Consider the following 5,606-nt stretch of genomic DNA (forward strand, 5'->3'; position numbering starts at 1 on the left):
ACTTGATAAGGATCGAGTGGACAGAAGTGGGTTTAAGCGTCAAGGAGTAGCTATGACAGGTTCAATAATTTTTTTAAACAAGAAAGAAGATGACCCTATTTTAAATTTAAAAAAAAAATTAAAAATTGACATTTGATATAAAAATTCTCATGTTCACGCGCTTCATTTGTTGATAATAACACGCATTGACCACGTGCTCAAAGTGGTATGTCTTAGACACACTGTATAAAAGTTGGGTGTGTAAAAGGTTGTCCGTGGTGAAAAGATGTGTAATGGGGATTTGGGTGTAAGGTTGATGGGTAAACTATGTATTTGGCCTATTTATATAGATTGGTCCTATATGAGGGTGTTTGGCTAAGCTTATAAGTAGGCCAAACTGGCTTATAAACACTTTTTGGCTTAACTACGCGTTTGATAAAATTAAAAGTGCTTATAAGTTAAGTGCTTATAAGCCAAAAGTCATAAGTTGGTCTCCCCCAACTTATCAAATTTCAGCTTATAAACACTTTAGGTTTGATCAAAATATTTTTTATTCTATCCCCAAAATACTTCTTTTTAAAATAAAACTCTTCGTATACCCAGTTCTTCAGCTGCTTATTATTAATTTCAGCACTTTTATCCAAACACGTAACTACTTATTTTATAAATCAGCTTCAACACTTAAAAATACTTTTCAGCACCTAATGTTTATCAGCTACTCTAATTCAACTAAGCCAAACGGGCTCTATATATCGTTTAGCTGTAACGTGGTAGACTTTGATACATTAAAATGTATCAAAAAGGAAAAAGAAAAAAAAGGTTAGCTACATCATTGTAATTTTAGTGCTAAGGTACAACATCGAGTTTATGGTGCTTGTCACTTTACTGCCAATCAAATAAAAGGAGCAACTTCTTGTAACCACAAAAAAAAAAAAACAGTTTTTTCAGTTTGTTTAATTAAATTCATTTTCTTTCTCAATTCTCGTTGTATTTATTTTTGATGATGATTTGTTCAAAATCAATTCTTTCAATTTTGTTCTTTAGGAGCCTTATTTCAATATAATTTGATTAAGGCTAACAACATTACCAGAAAATTATCTCGCATATTATAATTTGAGTAGTAGAAAATAAATCTACGAAGAGCTCATATATTTTATTAAAAGTTTTATATTTTATTTTATTGATCTCCGGTGAAAAGATTATAGTATAACTAAAATAACATTTGTCCCTTCTCCGATAATATTAGAACGATACAGAGAAGATTAGCATGGGCCCTGCGCAAGGTTGACATGCACAAATCGAGAAATGATCCAATTTTTGTTTTAAAAAAAAAACAAAAAAACTAAAAATAATATTTGTAATGAATCATCAAATAAAATCTTCTATTAAGAACAAGCCAAAAATAATGGAAAACTTAGACAAATGCCCCAAATAAATCTCAACTTGCCAACCTCTAGCCATTAATCATAGGCTTACCAAAACTAGCCAACAAAAATTAAAAAACCAAATAATAGGGTTCTTTCTCTCAAAGAATCATATGCAAAAATCATCTTCCATATTTTTAAGCATGATTAGCAACACTAGATACAAGACGGAAAAGAAATTTTATGGATGAGGTAACAAATAAAGTGATGAAATACAAAAAATATATACAATATTCCAAAAATCTAAACAAAAAAGGAACTTTTTCAATGGGTATAGTTGAAATTCATTGAAAATATATAGATAAGTCAATATACAAAATTTGAGGAAGATTGGAGGTGATTTGGACTGGTTTTGTATCAATATTCGTAATTAAATCGAGTTCAAAAAAGTCTTCTGCGACACATGTATCAAACATGTATCACGCATGTATCTCACACACAAGTATACATGGATATACACGTGATACACAATAGATACAAATATAATACATATGTGATACATGAATGATACAAATATGATACATATGTGATACACAAATGATACACATATCATTTTTTTCAGGTTCAGTTTTTACCGAATTTTCAATTCAAACCACCTCAAAACTTCACCAAATCATCCCAAAACTGAGATTCAAGCTCCTTAAGTTGTGCCCAATCTATTCTAATAACACACACTTAAAACAAAGCAAACATTGATATTTTTTTGCTACAAATAGCTAATTGACTAATTTGGCTAATATTAGTAATATTTTATCAATTGACCAATTTTTGTAATGAGCTACCTATAAATGGACATAGCTGATAATTTCCCAAAAATAATTGCATCAATTTGGTTGCAAATTTAGGCCTTAGCCCATGTGTTATGAACATGACCTTACATAGATATGAAGGATTTGTGGTTCATGTATGTTTGTGTCTAATTTAACTTTTTTGTGCTTCAAGTATTAGGATAATATTTATGTGATTTAGCTAGATTTTTTTATTTAAAAAAGTAACTTTTTTTATTATAAACATATATAAATCCAGTCAAAAGCTACAAATTACATACAACTTGAACATAATTTTTTGTTGTATAAAATTTTGTCAAAAGCTATAATTTATATACAGCTTGTATGTAACTTTCTTGTATAAAATTTCGTCAAAAAACTATCATTTACATATTTATATATATATATATATATATATATATATATATATATATATATATATATATATATATATATATATATATATATATATATATTATGTCGGTTCAACTAACATCAGTCATGTGAATCACACCATAAAACTTTTCAAATTTTATTTTGTGCCTCACACAACTAACACTAGTTGTGTGAGACCTCTTGTTTGTCTCACAATTTTATGGACCCACAGAATTTTGTGGAGCCAGATGTGTAAGATATGGGTCCACAAATATATGAGATAGAAAGAGGCCTCACACAACTAGTGTTAGTTGTGTGAGACACAAAATAAAATCACTCGTTTTCTTTATCTTTAAGTTTCAATCTGAAATTTCAACAAATACCAACTCGAATCTTCATCAAAGTCTCTCAAAACAGAGATATAAACTCAAAATGATATTCCTAATCATTTGTAACAACACTTAATCCAAATACATGATAATTTTACAGAATCCAATATTCGAGCTCAAAGCTTCAAAATTTTTTAATAGCAATCAATGAAGTTTAAGCTTATGTTTTCACGTTTTACTGTTGTCACGACCCAAAATACCAACCCGGTCGTGATGGCGCCTCTCGTGGGGACAAGGCCAGCCAACAACAAAACAATACATCTCTTTATAATTACTTGGCAGGAATAAGTCTAATTCGCAGATAATATAATCACAAGTGCGAAGTAAACATGATAGAATAATGGAAACCATCCCGACTCAGCCCGAAAATCGGGGTGTCATAAGCCACGAGCATCTAAAGATCTAAATATTAATACAAGACCAGCAATATACAGAATGAAATTTAGAATCAATGAAGAAATACGGTGCCGTGAACGCTGACGGTCACCTTGCTCAGCTACAATAGTATACCTTCAGTCCGCTAATAACCCGCTATCGGGTGAACAGTACCTGCAACTGCACGCGAGGTGGAGGGAGTAAAGTGAGTACTTCCAACTCAGTGGTAATAAGAGTAAATAATAACTGAGCGATAAGAAATCACGTAATAACACTTCATCATGCTATCTAAGACGGTACAACCCGTTTTGAAAACAGTAATTCCATGAAAATCCTTTATAAAATATCTGACTCAGTTTTAAACCTCTTTTGAAAATAATCTTTTTAACAGTTGCAAAATAATTCCAGCCATCGGTGTCACTATGCACAGAAACCCACCCCTCGGGCAATATCTTCGTTCTTGGTCAGCCACTCGGGCCCCAACACTCAAGGATCAGATAGCATCAGCAAAAGCAGATAAATATCTCCAGAAATATCACAACGACAAATAATGAATAAATGCATGAATGCAATGCAATGCATATGATGGTACATTCCAGTACCCACTGCGGCGTGCAGCCCGAGCCATCCATATTTATTTATCATCGACGGCGCTCACTGGGGGTGTGTACAGACTCCGGAGGGGCTCCTACATCCCAAGCGCAATATCTTGGTCAGTCATTGTTACCTGACCGGTCAGCCATTGTTACCTGACCAATTTATATCATACAGTGCCATTGTTACCACTGTTCAAGTATATCATCCAGTGTCATTGTTACCATTATTTCAAGTATATCACACAGTGTCATTGTTACCACTGTTTCAAGTCACTTTATAATCAGTCCAGAAAATAATATAATAAGCCCCTTGGGCATTTACAAAACAGAAGTTCCCAGCCCGGAATACATTTAAAAATATCATTTAAGTTTTCAACACTTAGAATTATGGCTGAGTTTGCAAAACAGCATTTAAAACCTTGGACTGAAATTAAATGATATGCAAATCATGCTAAGCAGTAATATCAATCCTCTAAGGATTTTACAAATCGGCACAAGGCCCTAAACATGGCATCAAGCCCAGTAATATCAATGACGTATGTGTATCAATCACCAGTATAGTATAAACATCACACGGGATGGACCAAGTCACAATCCCCAATAGTATCCGACCCCGCACTCGCCATGGAGTGCGTGTCACGCCTCAATATAGCATTACGATGTGAAAGTCTGGGGTTTCAAACCCTCAGAACAGCATTTACATCTATTACTCACCTCTAACCTGCCGTAGACTAGTCCGCAATGCCCTTTCCTCTTGAATCGAACTCTTCGCGCGTCGAATCTAGTCAAAACCACAACGAATACGTCACAATAGGCTAAGGGAATATAACCCAATCGAAAAGACTCGAAAAATGTCGAAAATCCCGAAATTAGCAAAACCCGAGCCCTGGGCCCACTTCTCGAAAAATTATGAAAGTCATATCACCGGATTCCTCGTCTCGCCACGAGTCCGTACATATAAAATTTACCAAAATTGGAGTTCATTTGACCCCTCAAATCACCAAATCTTATTTTCAAATCCCTAGGCCTAAATCCTCAATTTTTCTACAATTTTCATGCTCAAATCCATACATAATTGATGTACTTAACTCAAAATAGGTGGGGATAACTTACCTTCACATTGATGATGAAAATCCCCTCTTGAAGCTCCCCAAAAATCGTCCATACTTTGAAGAAATGAAGAAAAGTGAGCTAAATCCGTGTATAAAAGAATCTGCCTGTGCTTCATCGAGTTGTACCTTGCACTTGTGCTATACAAGTTGTACATCCTATTAAAATTGTTTCTTGCCGGACACTTTCTGTTTAAACACCCATAACGTCTTGTATAAATATCCAAATGACAAACGGTTTGAAGATTTAGAAACTAGACTCAAAGATCTTTAATTTGATAGGTTGTACACCACATAACTCTTTATATATCCCGAGATATGAGCTTCTAAAGTGCATCGTAAATTCTGCCGAAATTGCTCCGACAGCCCTTTTCGATCCATCGTAACTTTCTGAGATTATATCCAAATTACGAATGGTTTAACTTTCCAAAAACTAGAATGTATGGGCTATAACTTTCGTGTTTTTCACTTTTTCTGATTTCTTATATATTACAAGATATGAGCTTCCAAACTGGACTACTCGCAGCAGAATTTCTGCAATTTTCTGCAACTTTTTCTTTTCTTTTTGGTCCGAATTTCATTCCGTTAACCT

At 33.6% G+C, this 5,606-nt stretch overlaps 1 long non-coding RNA gene and 1 other non-coding gene across 2 annotated transcripts; one reads left to right on the plus strand and one right to left on the minus strand.

The window, feature by feature from the left end:
- Nucleotides 1-1,193: 1,193 nt before the first annotated feature.
- Nucleotides 1,194-1,299, plus strand: LOC142182459 (U6 spliceosomal RNA). The gene has a single exon (XR_012711280.1). It is a non-coding gene; the product is annotated as a U6 spliceosomal RNA (small nuclear RNA).
- A 1,744-nt stretch (nt 1,300-3,043) lies between these two features.
- On the minus strand, nt 3,044-5,372 carry LOC142181606 (uncharacterized). The gene is made up of 3 exons (XR_012710311.1): nt 5,019-5,372; nt 4,620-4,686; nt 3,044-3,489 (listed from the first exon to the last, which is right to left on the minus strand). It is a non-coding gene; the product is annotated as an uncharacterized LOC142181606 (long non-coding RNA).
- Between the last annotated feature and the right edge of the window lie 234 nt (nt 5,373-5,606).

This window comes from Nicotiana tabacum, chromosome 6 (assembly GCF_000715075.1).
Source record: "Nicotiana tabacum cultivar K326 chromosome 6, ASM71507v2, whole genome shotgun sequence".
NCBI lineage: Eukaryota > Viridiplantae > Streptophyta > Magnoliopsida > Solanales > Solanaceae > Nicotiana > Nicotiana tabacum.